Genomic DNA, 20,199 nt, shown 5'->3' on the forward strand with positions numbered 1-20,199 from the left:
CAGATGGTTTATCATCAACACAAATGTTTCTCTGACAGCTGTTTTCCTGCCCAGCCCAGGGTCCTGGCCAGAGGAAAGGGAAAGGGCTGAAGAAAGAAGTGCCCGTGTCAGCAAGCTGTGCTAGTTGCCTGGCTTCCAGACCTGTGCGAGTCACACACACACACACACACACAGACACACATCCCAGATGGAAGATCAGAGAATAAGGATAGAATAAGTAGTTTGATAAATCTATTGGTTTTGCCTGTAAAAGATGCTGGAGAAGGAAGCACTCAATCATTTCCTATTAATAAGACATGGACTTATTAATGTACTCTACAAAGCACAAGGACTAAGTTTCACGTCCTACTGCAAAATCTGCTGGGGGTATATGTATCCACAACTGAACAACACGTATCCCACCAGCACGGGGTAAGGGACGTGAAATCGGTATTGGGTATATGAGTACCACAGCTAGTAGAACTGATGAAACTCAGGGTTGTTGTCAGCCGTGTAAATGGAGAGAAAGAGGCACCTTCAAAGACTTCCTTTGGGGAAGGCTTGTTTTGTGCTGGTGAAGTGCTCCCCCTGGTGGATCAGCAATTGATAGGTCTGTGATTCCAGACTGCAGGCAACAAACAAGCTTTGAAGAAAACTGGGCAGTTTGAGGTATGCAGATGTATCCTCCAGGATAAAGCTAACTTTCAGAGCGCCAAAAAAAAGTGGAATGCCTAGCACGGCCCCTGATGGATTTTGAGCTTAGCTCTCCTGCAAAGCACATGGAGTTGGTTCTCCCAGACTGCCTGGTGTCCACGTGTGTTTTCATTATTATGGTTGTTTTGAAATCATGAGGTTGTACTGATTTGAGAGATGTGAAAACTCTAGTTCTGTATTTTCTTCCCCTTTAAAAATAATTCTGGACAGGGTAAACAAGCCACAGCAGGGAGACCATTTTGCTGTGAAATCATTTGTTTCTCTTACTTCCTGTCCACCTTACTCCCCTCTGAGATGATCATGTTGATGTGACTAGTTTATTTCTAGTTCCCTTGTTCTGCATACCTGCTCTCAAGATAAAGGTAAGTTCTATGGTTTCCCAAGGATCTTCTTTATACAAGTATTATATATTTTGATAGCAAGATAATTTGTGTTGTTGTTTTCCTTAAAGAGGCTTTCTGTAAGCCCTGGCAGACACAGAGAGGAGATTTTTGCTGGTCAGGCAGAGATGAAATTCTATGGCAATTCTCTCACTCTTTTGAACATTCTGCAATGAGGCACACTGCAGCCTCAGTCCAAACAGTTTATAAGCTAAATAAGGAGGTATTTTAAATATTTATTTAACAAGACATATTTTAAATAACCTACATATGTAAATAGAGCGTTCTTAGCCTGTACATTATTGCCAGGTCGATTCTCGTGTTCTGATATATAATTAATTACCGGTTTATTCCTCTGTAAACCAAAGCAGAGAATAAATCAGCGATGCCAGGTCACTGATGTCAGTAAAAATTGTAATACCCTCTCGTCAGTGGGTCTGTGAAAGGGGAAGTGAGACTGTAAAGTCTGTGGGGCTGGTGGACGCGACTGTGTCCAAATGGCAAGTTTCTAACCCAATTTGAGTTGCTTTCTCCTGATGTCTAGACTTTTTTGTCTGTGCTGTATAGGTAGGCATGAGATGCCTATATCTGAATTTAAAACAAACTCAGAAAGCCTTTGCAGTGTGATCGATGCATCTTATAAGGTAGAGTTGCCCTAAGTAAATGCATATCATAAGCATTTTAAGCAACATATTACATTTAGAAATAAAAACCACACAAATACCAATCATTCTGATAATATCTAGGTAGTTGAAAATATGACTCTTCTTAATGTTTCAGCAAAATCCATGCATCCATACTTAATTTTTGAGAAGAAAAAAAGCATACATACTTTTTTTTTCTTTTCTGCTTAAAGTGATTGTGTGTCTTTTAAATTTTTCCACTGAAAACTTCTGAAGGACAGAAGTGTTGCATTTCAAATTTGTCATGAGTATAAAGAGACCTCTCTAGGGAAGAAAAATTAAACAGAAGACATGGCATCTTTTCTTTTTAGATTTACTTTCTGATGATGTAAAATGAGTAATCATCTCAAGTACCACAGCAAATTTTTGGCCTGGGTCAGTGATGAGACTAACATGTTTCATTTAAACATAATACACACGGCTTACCAACAACCCAACTCAGAGTTCCAAGTCCCTGCTCAGCGAATTAGCTTGCCAACATAATTCTAGCCAGTGATTAGCAATATTAATTATCTTGGCCTGTGGCCAAAACATCTGGAAAATTTAATGTGGAAAATCATTTAAAATAATTCGTTCATGCCATCATGACAAACCAACCCGTTGGTTAATTGACCTTTTCACTATCGTCCAGTTGTTCGGCCACACTCTAAACCTTCTATATTCAATTTGCATTGGATCCTTTTAGCCATTCTGTACTGGGGAAAAAAAAAAAAACTTTCTATCTTTGGGAAAATAAACATCAGCAATAACAAAATCAGTTGAATTTTACGGTCGAAATGATCACCAAATGCATTCGTAGACACAGAGTCTATAACTTCATTTATGATATTGTTTCAGTGCTTAGAATAAGTGCATTTTTGGTAGTTAGAGAAATAGGTCCAGTGATATGTAAATTAATCTTAGCAGCTTCTGAAATAAGTTTTCTTATACAGTTGCATAAAGAGGGAAATTAAAGATCAAAACTTGCTGATTCCACCTACCTTCCAGTTTCTCTCTGTGATACAGCCTCATGAGGTATCAGGGGCAACAATACCTTTAGTGCACATGCAAAAACGCTCAGGGAATTGCTTCTTTAGGGATCTGAGGTGGCTTTGTAGATTCGCCATAACTAATATATTAGTCTTTTAAAATAAAAATGTTAATTAAGCTTAAGCCTCCATACAGTAAGGAATAAGAATTTACTTCTAAAGATAAACAGTGGCAACAAGATACTCAGATTGTCTTCTCATTAAATATTATTAAGACAGATAACCTTGTTTTTACCTCCGTAAATCAAGTGTTCCTTTAAAAAGTTCTGCTCAAGGTGGAGAATGCACACTTTTCTCTATGACTCTTCTCTGCACAGATGAAGCTCTGGAGATTATATATAAAACAAACTTAAGATCTGAAAGATGGAGAGAAGAAAGCAGACTGGCCAGAAACCTCAGGATCCAAGGAATGGTGAGTTTCCCTGAGTTTTTGTTTTTCTCATATATTTAAGACCTATGGCTGAGAAAGTCAACAACTCAGAAACAGTAATAGACACAGACAAGATAAGACCCAGGAAACCAGGAAAAGGGCAAGCTAGCAAGTCTATATATATATATATGAAATATTGGGCCAATAACTGCTCTAGTCCAACAAACACGTGTGGTATCAGAGAAGGCTGAGTTGGGACCTGTGACTTTTAAGCCTGCCACACTGTTAAGCCCCCACCCCTATGGGGTCAGTGAACACCATATGGGGAGGGGTAGGACCTCCTACCCTTCCCGTATATGAAATTATCTCTGAAGGGCTAGTTGGGAGCAGGAACACTCACCTCCACACAACCCAACAGTAAGGAAGGAGCATCTTCCCTCTCAAATGTCAATAGAAGCCAAGTGGGGAACCTGGAGTTCTTCCCTCTTGGCGATGATGAGGGGGCACACACCACACTTATAGCAGAATGGTGGCAGAGGAAGCCGATTAAAACAGAAGGTTTAAAAAAGACACAGAATCTCATAGCCTACCACGAAATGTACAAAATTCAATTAAAAAAAAACAAAAAACATTCATCACACAAAGAACAAGGAAGAACTCAAATTGGATGTAAAAAGACATATAGATATATGCCAACATCAAGATGATACAGATATTAGAAACATCATAAAGCTTTTAAAGCAGCTATCAGAAAAATACTCCAATGTGCAATTAATATTATTGAAACTAATTAATAATTAGAGCTTCAGCAACAAAATAAGAAGTCACAGTATAACATAGAAGATATAAAAATTAGCCTAATGGAAATTTTTGAGCTGAAAAATATATAAAACCATAAAAGCTCAACTCATGAGCTCATCAGTTCAGTTCAGTTGCTCAGTCGTGTCCGACTCTTTGCGACCCCAGGAATCGCAGCATGCCAGGCCTCCCTGTCCATCACCAACTCCCGGAGTTCACTCAGACTCACGTCCATCGAGTCGGTGATGCCATCCAGCCATCTCATCCTCTGTCGTCCCCTTCTCCTCCTGCCCCCAATCCCTAACAGCATCAGGGTCTTTTCCAATGAGTCAACTCTTTGCATGAGGTGGCCAAAGTACTGGAGTTTCAGCTTTAGCATCATTCCTTCCAAAGAAATCCCAGGGCTGATCTCCTTCAGAATGGACTGGTTGGATCTCCTTGTAGTCCAAGGGACTCGCAAGAGTCTTCTCCAACACCACAGTTCAAAAGCATCAATTCTTCGGTGCTCAGCTTTCTTCACAGTCCAGCTCTCACATCCATACATGACCACAGGAAAAACCATAGCTTTGACTAGACGGACTTTTGTTGGCAAAGTAATGTCTCTGCTTTTGAATATGCTATCCAGGTTGGTCATAACTTTCCTTCCAAGGAGTAAGCGTCTTTTAATTTCATGGCTGCAGTCACCATCAGCAGTGATTTTGCAGCTCAAAAAAATAAAGTCTGACACTGTTTCCCCATCTATGGAGAGACAATGGGAAGCATTAGTGAACTGCAAGATAGAGCCATAAAACTGCCTAATCTGAACACCAAAGAGAAAGTAGACCAGAAAAAAGAGAGAGAGAACAAAAGCTCAAGGACCAAAAATAAAAACACATCTATGATTTGCATTACCAGAATCCAGAGAGAAAGCAGGGGGAAAGTCTAAAAACATGCTCTAAGAAATAATGGCTGAAATCTTCCTAAATTTGGCAAATGACACAAACTTACAGGTTTAAGTAGCTGAGTGAATTCAAGCAAGATAAACGCAAAGAAATTCTGATCACAACATACCACAGTCAAACTTCTGAGAGCTAAAGACAAAAAAAAAAAAAAAGAAACCTTACAAGACAGAAGACAGTGAGGGGAAAAAAGATATCTTACTTACAGGAGCTAAAACAATTCAAATAACCACGGATTTCATATCTGAAATCAGAGAGGCTATGAGAAACTGGCACAACATTTTTCAAGTTCTAAAAGGAAAGAATTGCCAGCCTCAAATCCAATATCCAGTGTAATTTCTTTTAGGAATGAAAGGAAATGAAGATAGTGTCAGTTAAAAAAAATAAAAACAACCAAGAAAATATGTTTGTAGCAGACCTACCTAAAATAATAGCTAAGGAAATTCTCTAAACAGAAAGAAAATGATAAAAATAAGGAATTCTGGATCATCAGGACAGGAGAAAAAAACATAGTAAATAAAAATATGGGTAAATACAGTGAGTTTTTCTGCTCTTCGTTTTTCTAAACTATATTTGAGGGTTGAAGCAAATAAAATAACTGTCATGTGTGGTTCTAAATTTATATAGAAGAATTATTGAAGACAACTGTTTTATAAAAGGTGAGGGTAAAGGACTTAGAGGGAGGTAACTCTTATATAATTCACCCAGATGGATAAAATGACCGTAAGTGTAGATTGTGATAACGTATACATCTAACTGGTAAAAATGAACCTACCAAAAATACCAAATGCTGGGAAATATGCTGAGACCCCGGATCACTCTTATATTTTCTATGGGAGTGTAAAATGGTACAGGAAAACCATGCCATTTAGTACATTTTCTAACAGTTTGACATTTTCTTTAAAAAACAACACAAACAAACAAGAACAGCAAAAAATTCACATTCAACTGCCTTATGATCCAGCAGTTACACTCCTGGGCATTTATACCAAAGAAGTAAAAATGCATTTTCACACAGAAACTTGTGCATGTATGCTTGTATCTGTATTGGCAATAGCCAAAAGCAAGATACAACCCAGATAGCCTGTAACGTGTAAATGGTTAAACAAACTGTGGTACATACATGCACACCAATAAAAAGGAGCTCTTAGTAGCTGTTGATACATGCGACAGCCTGTGTGAATCTCCAGAGAATTGCAGCAAGCGGCAAAAGTCAGTTTCCGAAAGGTACATACTACATGACTCCGATTTTATAGTATTATTGAAATGACAAAATTACAGAAAGTGAGAATAGATTAGGGGTTAAGGAGTATAGCGGAGAAGGCAATGGCACCCCACTCCAGTACACTTGCCTGGAAAATCCCATGGACGGAGGCACCTGGTGGGCTGCAGTCCATGGGGTCGCTAAGAGTCGGACACGACTGAGCGACTTCACTTTCACTTTTCACTTTCATGCATTGGAGAAGGAAATGGCAACCCACTCCAGTGTTCTTGCCTGGAGAATCCCAGGGACGGGGGAGCCTGGTGGGCTGCCGTCTATGGGGTCGCACAGAGTCGGACACGACTGAAGTGACTTACCTTACCTTAAGAAGGATAGAACCACGAGCTTCCCAGGTGGTGCTAATGAAGCACCTTCCCCTGCCAGTGAAGGTGAAATAAGAGACCTGGGTTTGATCCCTGGTCCAGGAAGGTCCCCTGGGGAAGGAAATGGCAACCCACTCCAATACTCTTGCCTGGAGAATCCCATGGACAAAGGAGCCTGGCGGGCTACAGTCCAGAGGGTCACAAACAGTCGGACGTGACTGAGGTGATTTAGCACACAGGCAGGTTATAAGGGCAACATGTAAATGTGTAGAGGGGTAATGAGAAGGATTCTTATGATGGATCAGGATTTTGCATTACAGCTGTGTCATGTCAATATTCTATTTGTTAAATTATACTATTTTTCACAAGGTGTTACCAATGGGTGAAATTGGACAAGGTGTTACCAATAGGTAAAATTATTCTTTCTGACGATTGCATGCAAATCTGAAATTATCTCAAAATAAAAAGTTTAATTTTAAAAAGTTCTATGAGTTTATAATCTAACATCTCTATCATTCTATACTTAAAAAAAATTAACTGTGACAGTTGAATTTTATATAACCTTAGACAATTGTATTCAGTCATTCTGAGCCTAATTCCTTTTAGTTAAATGGACATAATGTTACCTTCTTATTTTTTTTTTTTTTTTTTACTAGCTGTAGTCAAGATGCACTGTAAATGGAATAATGATTGTGAAAGTACTTCCTAACTCTTCAAGTACTATAGGAAAAGAGCTAAGATTTGTTTGAGGCTAATGTATGCCAGACTGTTAAATGCGTACCTTACTTTATATTTATACGGTATTATTTTACGTGAAACTTTTAAAAGCATGGCTCCTATCCCTTAATGGAAGACCATGTGACATTTAAAGAACCACTAAAGGGAAATTTTCCTCTTTTGTCATATCTTTCTCAGACATTCAAGAGTGTCCACTAATAACCTTATCTACAAAGTAGAAACAGACTCACAGATGCAGAGAACACGCTTGTGGGTGCGCGTCGGGTGGGGGTAAGGAAGTACGGACTGAGAGTTTGGGATTAGCAGATGCAAGGGGTTCTGTATAGGATGGATAAACAACAAGATCCTCCTGTACAGTTTAGGGAAATATATTCCATATCCTGTGATAAACCTAATGGAAAAGAATATGAAAAGGAATGCATACGTATGTATCACTGAATCACTCTGCTGTACAGCAGAAATTAACAAAACAATGTAAATCAGCTATAACCAAAAAATAAAAACTGGAAGACTGTCCAAGTCTAAAGTCCCAAGTAACTCTTATCTGAATATTTCAACACACTGGAACTCTTGAGACTCTCTTACTCTCCTTTCCTTAAATGTGCCGGACCAAACTTCCATCTTGGATGCTGACCCTCCCTTCTCTTGCTTGTTGGACACGGTCCAACAGGCTGAGCGACCACTGACACACGTTCTCCCTGCTGTGCACTTTCCTCCATTTCTGCATCTGTCTGGAGAATTATTCCATGGGACTTGGCCCTTTTATCCTCTCATTATTCCCCTAATCTTGTGCCTCTGAACTGAACTGAAAATCAGAAGAGTTTGTAGCTGATGTGTTGATGGATTTTTATCTTATTTCATTTAATACTACCATTTTACAATTTCCTCAAAATGTGAGTAATGTACTGAGGAGTTTGTTGTAGTTTAGTCCCTAAGCTGTGTCTGACTCTTTTGGGACTCCATGGACTGTAGTCTGCCAGGCTACTCTGTCCGTAGCATTTCCCAGGCAAGAATACTGGAATGGGTTGCCATGTCCTTCCCCAGGGGATCTTTCCAACCCAGGGATCAAACCCGCATCTCCTTCCTTGGCAAACAGATTCTTTACCACTGAGCCACCAGGAAAGCCCACTGAGGACTTACAGCTTTGTTAATTTAGGACACTTCAGAAATATTTAATTAATAAAGGAATAAATACCTAGTCCATCTTTTGCATGAAATTTTTATGTTCTCATTTCTGCCATGAGACTATCTCATTTAAAATGAAAACATTCATTTGTTCATTTACTCATTTGTTTATTCATTCATTAATTCATTCCATCACCTATTCAACAATGACCTAACACCCACCAATTGCAAGGCTCTGTGCTAAACCTCAGGGATATGATGATGTGTAAAATGTAATCTGGCAAGAAGCAAATGAAAACAATCATAATAAGGATAGGGTTTATGATGCAACAGAGGCATGGAGGTACCATGAGAGCACAGAGAAGGACACACTTCCTGTAGAAATTGACGGACTCCCGTATCTGCCAGGACTAGACATGGAGCAAATTCCTGTGTTGGGAAGTGCGAAGAACTGTTCTGATGATATTTGTATTAAAAATGTGTAAAAGTGACCATCGCATTCTAGGGACTGAGAATATTATGCACAACGATGATGATACCATGTGGGCTTTACCTTCAACACAATAGCTTACACCTGCCCTGGTTTATCACCCTCCTAAGTGGACTAGTCCTAATCTAGTCTTTATCCCACTTCAGGTCAAGTGCGATGCTTCCTGTTTTGTCTGCTGCATCCACACTTGCCCTTCACAATCTATTCTCAGAAACCAGGGGACGAGAAAACATAAGCTCATGCCGTTTCTCACTCGGTCACATCCCACATTTCTTAGCTGAGCATTAGCATATCCTAGAAAGGTTTTTTAAAGTGTAAGTAGCTGGCCTTTAACCTCTGAAGTTCTGGTCATTTCAAAGGTGGTACCCAGGCTGCTGCCATGCCATCTTCTCCCTTTCTCACTTGAGATTTCAGTTGAGATGAGATTTGAGTTGATTTCACCAATTCCGGTGTTATCTACACTGAAAACCCTACCCAAGCATCGCTTTATCTTCTTTCACTTTACTTTTCTTCATAGTGCTCATCACCATCTGCATATGTACTATTGGCTAATGTCTTTATGGTTCTTCTTCCCCCAGAGAAGATGGCCCTAGGAAGTCAGAGATTTTACTTCTGGTTTGTTTATCACTTCACTCCCAGTGCTTATAAAAGTGCCTGGCACATGGGAAGTGTTAAATAAATACTTTTTAAAAATACATTAAATGGACAAAGGCGAGGAAGGGTTTAACACACTCAAGGGAAGTGAACTGAGAGTGGCAACATGCAACAGGAAGCGGTTGGGAAAGAGGAGGTCTTGTAAAACGTAAAGGATTAGGGCTGCTGCTGCTGCTAAGTCGCTTCAGTCGGGTCCGACCCTGTGTGACCCCATAGACGGCAGCCCGCCGGGCTCCGCCATCCCTGGGATTCTCCAGGCAAGAACACCGGAGTGGGTTGCCCTTTCCTTCTCCAATGCATGAAAGTGAAAAGTGAAAGGGAAGTCGCTCAGTCGTGTCCGACTCTTAGCGACCCCATGGACTGCAGCCCACCAGGCTCCTCCGTCCATGGGATTTTCCAAGCATTGTTCCTTAAAAAGATGGGGAGCATTAACCATTTTCAACAAGAGACTGTCACAACCCAATGTGTATTTTAGGAAACTGTCTGACTGCATTTAGGAGGGAGGTGAATTTGTCCCTAAAAAGGGTTCAGATGACTAGAAATAGCTGTTTGGAGACTCTTGTGATCACAATGAGCAAAGTCCAAAGATATGACACCTTTGAACACTGCAATGTGGAAAGAAGTCGAAATTAAACCACACGTGGGTTGGTTTTGTTTAATACAGTGACAGATGTTAACTATAAAAGAGTGAATGGCCCCTTGTATTTTAACCTTTATAATTTACTGCTACTTCTTTGGACAAGCTTTTCTTTGTCTTTTGGGTTCTCTCACTATTCTCATTAAACAAATGCAAATTAAGACAGACTTAAAAAAAAAACAGAGTTAAGACATCTCCAGAAACCAAGCAGAAATCGTTGAAGCCCACCTGGGTCCCTTTCACGTGAGTGCTCTTTCCCACACATGCCATGAGTTATCCTGTGTGTTTTCCTTCACAGCCTTGTCTCACAGGTCATTCTACACATTTAATATCCTCCTGTGAAACAAAATGATGCATAATGCCTGGGTCTCTTCTATTTTCCATTTATGCTCCGTTTTCCTATATCGATTCAAAGCTGAAAATAGACTAAGGTATGCTCTTAGTACAACCTCTAGTGATTATTTTTATTACTCTTTATTTTTTCCAACTGAATAAACTCACAATAAATAAGAAGTACTTCCTCTGGGAGAGAATCTCCAAATAGACCTCAGCCTCTTACCCTTCAATCGTTTTTAAACTTGCTAACATAGTATTAAGTAAAGTCCTTCCCCTCCTCCCGTTCTTTCAACCCAATACTACTTTGGTTAAAGAAGTAAATCTAATTAAAGGAGCATGGGAAATGGAAGCCGTTTTGTGTGTTAGGGAAGCTGGATCTTGTAACTTTCACCAGTGATTGGGCTTACAAGATGGAAAATTCCTTAGACTGCTGGGCAAAGTACTCTTAATGCTGTTGAAACATCTGGTTTTCTTTGTGTAAAATCTTTTCCACGAGGTGGGCTAAGATTTTTATTCTAATTGAATTTGTAGTTAATTCCAGATAAAGATGAGTTTCTTTTCGCTGATACTGCTCAAATCAGGGGTCCCAGCCTGCCGACTTGAAGCCTGTTTTTACTCAAAATTAATAAAAAAAAAAAAGAGAGAATTGTTTCACTCAATTGTTAGTATTTATAGGACAGAAAAACAATATCTAAAACCCTGGGTTCCTGACTTGGTCTTTTGAATCGTGTATGATGGACATAGAGGGGTATACTCCTGTGCCTTAAATGCAGTCGCTTCAGTTGTGTCTGATTCTTTGTGACCCCATGGACTGTAGCCCACCAGGATCCTCTGTCCATAGCATTCTCCAGGCAAGAATACTAGAGTGTGCTTCCATCCCCTCCTCCAGGGGATCTTCCTGACCCAGGGATCGAACGAGGTCTCCCACATTGCAGGCAGATTCTTTACCAACTGAGCCACAAGGGAAGCCCAAGGATACTGGAGTGGGTAGCCTACCTCTTCTCTAGGAGATCTTCCTGACCCAGGAATCGAACTGGAGTCTCCTGCACTGCAGGTGGATTCTTTACCAACTGAGCTATGAGGGAAACCCTTAGATGTGGTATTGCTAACTAGTTAAGGGCACAGAAGGATTTTGATTTGAAGACAGCTTACCACCCTCCCTGTGAATGTTTGTTCTGGTGTTAATGGATCTTAAAACAATTTGTTTACAATCATAAACCACCTAAAAGAATGTAAGGAGTCAAGCTTTCCAATATGTGTTGCAATATTTGTTAAACAGATTAATACACAGAGAAACTACAGAAAGAATACAGTATAAAGCATGTGAGTCCTCCAGGGTTTTTGCCACTTACTTGACAGATTTCTGCTTTAACAGTGACCTTTTGGGACCTATGTTTTCTACAAGTTCATATTTTAGATATTATGAAATAAGGAAGGCTATTACATTGTACTTAGTTCAACCAATCCTGATAATTGATTGGATCTTCTTCCTCTCTCTCTCCTACCAAATTTTGGGACAGTACAACAGAAATGAAAACCAGGGCCTAGAACCAGAAGCCAGAATAAGAAACAGACTTTGGCCCTCCACGGCTTATCAGGTAACCTGCCTCCTTTCAGTGTAACTTAACAAAGCTGATGTCCCAATTTTTTTTTTTCCTCCAGAGGCTTTGGACCTAGAGAAGGACACCCCCGTTTCTCCCCAGCAGTATAGAGTGATGTCGATCAAACGCCATGAGCACGGATCTTAAAGCAATATTGGCATTTTCAAAGCTCCCATTACTGATTAACCTTTGCATTCCTTTTCCTCCTTGAGCAGTCTGAATTTCTGGTCTTTTATCAGGACTTCTTAACATCCAGAATGTGGATCTATCTATAATTGCACTTTTTTTTATTAAATCCGTTCATGATGTTTCTACACACTCTTTCCAGACTTCTGCTGTTTATCTGAGCTATTGAAGGGCAGAAGGAAGATTACTGATTCATTCCTAAAATTCAGTAGGTTGTCCATACGTGATTTTTTAACTAATGAACTCAAACAGTCATAGAATATTTCATCGGGAAAAAATTCATTCCTCTTATTCTGCCAAAGTTGCAAGTCATCATATGCAATGATAAGAAATGTTGGCTGTACTAGATCAAATTAAATGCAGTAAGAAAAGAAAGTGCTGTCTCAGAATAAGAGAAGGTTGATTCCAATTTTCTCTAATATGAATAATACTGCAATGAAAAATCACAGAAGCAAATTTTTGAGTGCATCTCCAGTTATACTGGAAATATTGCTGTTGTTTAGTTGCTAAAGTCTCTTTTGACACCCTGTGGACTGTAGGCTGCCAGCTCCTCTGTCCATGGGATTTCCCAAGCAAGGTTGGCTTGAGTTGCCATTTCCTTCTCCAAGGAATCTTCGTGACCAAGGACTGAACCCATATCTCCTGCATTGGCAGGCGGATTCTTTACCACTGAACCACCTTGGAAGAACCTGAAATGCTAACTTCATGCAAATCAACTACAGGGACAAAGGATATTTGGTTATCTTCTTGTTATCATTGAGTTTTCCATATTCTCATTAACACTGCCTATTGTAACTAAGTACAATAAAAGTAAGATGGAAGTAATAACCTGTTTTTGTCTTGTTTTATATAAATACATATCGATCTTACATATATAAATATTAGATATGTATACACAAATATCTATATAACCTCCAGAATTCTTGCCTGGAAAGCCCCATGGATAGAGGAGTCTGGTGGGCTACATTCCATGGGGTCACAAAGATTTGGAAACAAACGAGGGACTGAGCACAAGGAGAATCATGGACCTCGATTCTTGATCTTATGTATATATGCCTTCTCTGCTACATATGGATGTACACGTCCCTTCTCTGGATTTTGTGTTTCACGGTGTAACTTTCTCTGGGTAATGTGGATGCAGAAGATGTGATGTTAGAGGGACTTAAAGTGCGATTTTTGTGGCTGGTTATACTTGCCTGGATTTATGCCATTCTTTTTTTTTTTTAATTGGAGGATAATCGTTTTGCAATATTGTGTTAGTTTCTGCTGTACAACAACATGAATCAACTCTAAGTATATATATATTCCCTCCCACTTGAGCCGCCCTCCTATACCCTCCATCCCACCTCTCTAAGTCATCACAGCGCACTAAGCTGGGCTCCCTATGCTGCACAGCAACTTCCCACTAGCTGTCTATTTTACATAAGGTAGTGTGCATACGTCAAAGCTGCTCTCTCAATATGTCCCACCTTCTCCTCCTTAGAGGCACACGGCTGCCCACCCCTCCTGCTGTTCCAGGAGGAGGCCGAGTGGCAGGTGGAATGGAGCCACCCCACCCGACTACATCATGGAGCTGAAGCATCCTAGCTGACTTAGAAACTCATTAATACAAAGCTAAGTCACTTCAGTCGTGTCCGACTCTGTGCGACCCCATAGACAGGAGCCCACCAGGCTTCCCCGTCCCTGGGATTCTCCAGGCAAGAACACTGGAGTGGGTTGCCATTTCCTTCTCCAATGCATGAAAGTGAAAAGTGAAAGTGAAGTCGCTCAGTCGTGTCCGATCTCAGCAACTCTATGGACTGCAGCCCACCAGGCTCCACCGTCCCTGAGATTCTCCAGGCAAGAACACTGGAGTGGGTTGCCATTTCCTTCTCCACATTAACACAAAGGCAATGCTTATTGCTACATTCCACTGAAAATTTGACATTACTTGTTATGCAGCAGCTGTTAACTACTACATATATTTAATATGGGTCTTTTACTGGGAATATACAACAGTGAATAAAAAGACAGCAGCACTATTTATACTGGATTGAAGGGAAATGTGCAATATAGAAATATTATCTATCTATCTATTAGGTACTGATTTAATTTGGGGCTTCCCTGGTGGCTCAGTTGGTAAAAGAACCTGTCTTCAATGCAGGAGACCTGGGTTCAGCCCCTGGGTTGGGAAGATCCCCAGGAGAAGGATGTGAAAACCTACTCCAGTATTCTTTCCTGAAGAATCCCCATGGACAGAGAAGCCTGGCAGGCTGCAGTCCATGGGGTTGCAAAGAGCTGGACACTGCTGAGCAACTAAACACAGCACAGTGATTTGATTTGAAGAAAAACTGAATCAGCAAAAACTATAAAGTAGCATGTGATAGATAATGAAATTGAATTTTTTCATTCTCTTCTCTGAAATTTTCTCTTAATGTGACTTACATTTTTTTCTGTAGCATGTTCATCTTTTTCTAATTTGTATTTATTTTCATGTTACTTATTTATATATTACATGTTTACATACACTGGCTTAAATATGTAAAATATTTACATAATGTTGTAAATATTTTTCTCAATTTAGGTAAAATTTTATTTTAAATATAAATTAATTTAATAGTTTTTACTGTATGCTTTACTGCATGTTTAAAAAAATTTTACATTTCAATTAGCCATAATTGTTAGTGATTTAATTTTGTATATGCTGTGAATTAGGAACCCAACTCTACTCCTACCTCTGACAAGGGTTTTCATCTCCAGTACTTAATAATCCAACTTCTCCTAGTTGATGTGAAATGTCATCGTTGCTACGTAACAGGAGTTGAGTGACATATTTTTTTGAATAATATTTGCCTAATAATAGTCTCCTTCATTATATTAAATGGTATTAAAATATGCATGAAATTACTTTCGATGAAAAAGGCAGTAACAGATACAACATAATATGCCCCTAATTCTACGAAACTAATACACACCCACAAATACATGCAAAGAAGATTAGAAAGAAATCTAAGATATTTAAAGTAAAAGTGCCAGTCACTCAATCATGTCTGACTCCTTGTGACCCCATGGACTATAACCCACCAGGCTCTGCTCTCCATGGAATTCTCCAGGCAAGAATACTGGAGTGAGTAGCCATTCCTTTCTCCAGGGGATCTTCCCAACCCAGGGATTGAACCCAGGTCTCCTTAATGATACATAATTCTGAGTGAATGGAAAGATAAGAGATAATTTTTATTCCTTCTTCACTGTTTTCTGTTCTTTCTAAATAATTTACTGTAAATATAAAATATTAAGAATGCATACAAATAAATAACTTTAAAAGAAAAAACTAAGACTTCAATAACTTGAAAAGTTCTATTAACTAGAAGTTCAAGTTGATTTTATTTGTATTTCAGATAAAATAGCAAAGTATTTCTTGATTTTTCATAATTAATCCAATGGGATGACATTCAGCTTGCATTTAGCCAAAAAAAAAAAAAAATCATTAATTTACATTTTCTTTCTCTTCTTAAAAGTCATTTCCCAACCCATCCTACTGCTAATCTTAGGAGTAAGATCTATTGTGTCCTTTAAATTGGTTCAGTTCAGTTTAGTTCAGTTGCTCAGTCGTGTCCGACTCTTTGCGACCCCAGGGATCACAGCACGCCAGGCCTCCCTGTCCATCACCAACTCCTGGAGTTCACTCAGACTCACGTCCATCGAGTCGGTGATGCCATCCAGCCATCTCATCCTCTGTCATCCCCTTCTCCTCCTGCCCCCAATCCCTCCCAGCATCAGAATCTTTTCCAATGAGTTAACTCTTCGCATGAGGTGGCCAAAGTCCTGGAGTTTCAGCTTTAGCATCATTCCTTCCAAAGAAATCCCAGGGCTGATCTCCTTCAGAATGGACTGGTTGGATCTCCTTGCAGTCCAAGGGACTCTCAGAGTCTTCTTCTCCAACACCACAGTTCAAAAGCATCAATTTTTCGGTGCTCAGCTTTCTTCACAGTCCAACTCTCACATCCATACATGAACACTGGAAAAACCATAGCCTTAGATTGGTTAGGTAATTCCTAATGTCACAGAAAGGAGGCAGGACTTAAAGCAGCTACCTAGAAGGAGGGCCTCTCTTTGCTTAGAGAAATAAATTTGTACAGATATCCCCGTTATTTGTACAGATATCTCTGTGTCTAGAGGCTTTCTCTAGACACAGAGAGATTCTATACTTGGAGAGAAAAGGATCCATCCAGTGTCATAGTTGAATAATTCTATAAATTACCAACACAAGGCATGTGGTAATTTCAACTCAATGGCTGAACTCTTGAGGGAAAACCCAAGTCTGAGAAAAGATATATTTACAAAGTGAGTGAAGAACTCCTGGCCTTCTTACTCCATCCCAGGGATACATCTCAACATATTCAAGGTACAAGGTAATAAGGAAAAGGAATTAACTACGACCTCTCCTCCCACATGTCAAAGTTAATTCTACTTTAAATGAGTCTTAATTATGCCAGTGAAGCTTAGACTTAAATAGAAAGAACATGTCCCTGAAACTGTAACTTTTACTGTGAGGATGAAGAAAGATTTAAAGTAAGTTTCCTTTAAATGTAGTGAGCCTAATTTTCAGACTACAGTATCAATTTTTGAGGCAATAAGCCCTACATCTCTCATAGAGTGGTTGGCTTGTTTTCACTCCCTGTCTGTGAAATTACTCACCCTAGGGAAAACTCTCATCTTCTAGAAAATATTTAGCTTCTGATTGTCTGAACTTGGTGTATTCAATCCCTGTACTAAGTTTTTTATTCACATGTATTCTTTTTGTTGAGGATATAAGACCTAACAATGTCATGGTACTGCTAAGTTGCTTCAGTCGTGTCCGACTCTATGCGATCCCATAGACGGCAGCCCACCAGGCTCCCCTATCCCTGGGATTCTCCAGGCAAGAACACTGGAGTGGGTTGCCATTTCCTTCTCCAATGCGTGAAAGTGAAAAGTGAAAGTGAAGTCGCTCAGTCATGTCCGACCCTCAGCGACCCCATTTTTTTCCATGGTTGGAAGTCACCCATTTTTTGATAGCCTACTGTGTGCCAGGAGATGAGGTAAAACTATGAAGCTTATAGATTTTTATTGAAATATAACTGACACACAGCATTATGTTAGTTTCAGGTATATAGCATTATGATTTCATATATGTGTATATTACAGAATTATTAGCACAATATGTCTTTTTAACATCCATCATCACACATGGTTATATTTTTAAGAATATTTGAAGCATCACTGTGTGACAGATATAATCATTTTTTTCAGATGAATCTGAGATATAAAAAAGTAAACAACGTGTCCAAGGTCACATTACTTTAAATGACTGGAGCTCAAATCCACACCTTTTTGACACCAGTACTGGACATTCTTCCTATGGACTGCATTATCTCCTGCAAGGGAAACCTTAATTCATTGCTGTATTATGTTACTTTTATGGAGATGCACACACTAACAATAACTTATTTGCCAAATTTGATTGAAGTGTTAGTTTTCATATATGGACAGAGCTTCTCTCATTTATGCGGGTTAGATTGATGTCTTTCTAAATCATTCATTGTATGGGTTACCAAACTAACAGTATCTTCTTACTAAGCTACCATTTTGCGTTTTATCTGTCTTTACATTTTCAAAGCAATTTGGGGTTAGCAACAAAATAGAGAAGAGAGTAAAAAGATTTCCCATATACTCCCTGCTCTCACACCGGAACAGCCTCTCCCATTTTCATTCTCAGTGGGTGGAGATGGACAGAATTTGAAGGAGCAGGCTAGCTGTCCACAAATGTGGTCATCTTCACACTGCAGTGGAAAGCTTCACACTGCAGAGGAGGAGAAAGTTGTAAGAGAAGCTAAGCCAGCCGGAGACCAGCAAGGCTAGGTTTCCTTCTCCCCCAAATTCTGAAGATTTTAAATTAATGCTAATAGTAGACAATTATTAAGGTTCTTTTTTGCTTTTAATTGTAAACAGTTTGATTTTGAAGAATAGTTTTATTTTTTAATTTGTTTTATTGAAGTATAGTTGATAAAAGCAATTTTAGATTGACAAACAAGTTGAAATAAAAGTAAAGAGATTTCCCTGACCCTGTGCGTGCATGACTTTGTTATCTATACTCAACAGAATGATGTGTGTGTATATATATATATATATTTTTTTTTTTTTCCCCTAAGGATAAACCTACATTGACACATCATAATTATCAAAAGTTCATTGTCTACCTTAAGCTTCACACTTACTGATGTACTTTCTCTGAGTCTGGATAAACCTTTCATTGCATATGTCTATTATTTTAACATCATACAGAATGTTTTCACTGCCTGAAAAATACTGTGCTTTGCCTATTCATTCTACTCTTCTGAACTACCCCCATAACTGCTGATCTTTTTTTTTTTTTATCTATATAGTTTTGACGTTTCTAGACTGTAATATATAAATAGTTGCAATTACACAGTATATAGTTTTTTTATATTGCCTTCTTCACCTAGTAATATGCATTTAAGACCCGTCCATGTTTTTTCATGGGTTGATAGCGCATTTATTTTTAACATTGCATAACCAGCCCATTCTGAAGGAGATCAGCCCTGGAATTTCTTTGGAAGGAATGATGCTAAAGCTGAAACTCCAGGACTTTGGCCACCTCATGAGAAGAGTTGACTCATTGGAAAAGATTCTGATGCTGGGAGGGATTGGGGGCAGGAGGAGAAGGGGATGACAGAGGATGAGATGGCTGGATGGCATCACTGACTCGATGGACGTGAGTCTGAGTGAACTCCGGGAGTTGGTGATGGACAGGGAGGCCTGGCGTGCTGTGATTCATGGGGTCGCAAAGAGTCGGACACGACTGAGCAACTGAACTTAACTGAACTGAATATTCCATTTTCTAGATGTGCCATAATTTAGGGACTTCCCTGATAGCTCAGCAGTAAAGAATCTGCCTGCAAAGCAGAAGATGCAGGAGATATGAGTTTGATCCCTGGGTCAGGAAATTCCCCTGGAGGAGGAAATGGCAGCCCACTCCAGTATTCTTGCCTGGCAAATCCCATGGACAGAGGAGCCTTGTGGGCTACCGTACTTGGGGTCACAAAGAGTCGGACATGACTGAGCAATTAAGCACGAGCAGGGGTCACAATGGCACCCCACTCCAGTACTGTTGCCTGGAAAATCCCATGGATGGAGGAGCCTGGTAGGCTGCAGTCCATGGGGTTGCTAAGAGTCTGACACGACTGAGCGACTTCACTTTCACTTTCATCCATTGGAGAAGGAAATGGCAACCCACTCCAGTGTTCTTGCCTGGAGAATCCCAGGGACGGGGGAGCCTGGTGGGCTGCCGTCTATGGGGTTGCACAGAGTCAGACACGACTGAAGTGACTTAGCAGCAGCAGGGGTCGCAAAGAGTCGGACACGACTGAGTGACTGAACTGAACTGAACTGAGAAGCACCAGAATTTACCTACTAAAGGGCATCTTGGTTCCTTCCAAGTTTTGGCATTGATGAAGGAAAGTGCTCTAAACATCTGTTTTCAGGTTTTTTCATGGACATAAAATTTTTGCTTCTTTAGGTAAACAGCAAGGAGTGCAATTGCTGGATTATATGGTAAGAGTATACTTAGTTTTATAAGAAATTTCTACAATGTCTTCCCAAGTGGCTGTTCTATTTTTACAGTCCCATCAGCAATGCATGCACAGTCCTGTTGCTTCTCATCCTCACCACCAATTGCTCTTGTCAGTTCTCTGGATTTTGGCCATTCTGACTGGTGTGTAGTCATTTTTTCTTATTAATTTGCATTTCCCTGATAGCATGATGTGAAGCATCCTTTTATATGCTTATTTGTCATCTGCATACTTTCTTTGGTGAAGTAACTGTTATGGCCTCTGGCTCACTTTTTAATTAGTTACTTGCTTTCTTACTGTTGAGTTTTAAGAAATTTTACCAGGCTTAAGAGTTTTTAAACCTGGTAA

The 20,199-nt window shown here is 39.6% G+C and overlaps 1 long non-coding RNA gene across 1 annotated transcript; it reads left to right on the top strand.

Moving 5' to 3' along the window:
* The first annotated feature begins 757 nt into the window (after positions 1-757).
* Positions 758-13,057, top strand: LOC133234115 (uncharacterized). Its single transcript, XR_009732023.1, has 3 exons — positions 758-1,055; positions 3,102-3,196; positions 12,117-13,057. It is a non-coding gene; the product is annotated as an uncharacterized LOC133234115 (long non-coding RNA).
* The last annotated feature ends 7,142 nt before the right edge of the window (positions 13,058-20,199 follow it).

The sequence above is a fragment of the Bos javanicus genome, chromosome 21, assembly GCF_032452875.1.
Source record: "Bos javanicus breed banteng chromosome 21, ARS-OSU_banteng_1.0, whole genome shotgun sequence".
In the NCBI taxonomy this organism is placed as follows: domain Eukaryota; kingdom Metazoa; phylum Chordata; class Mammalia; order Artiodactyla; family Bovidae; genus Bos; species Bos javanicus.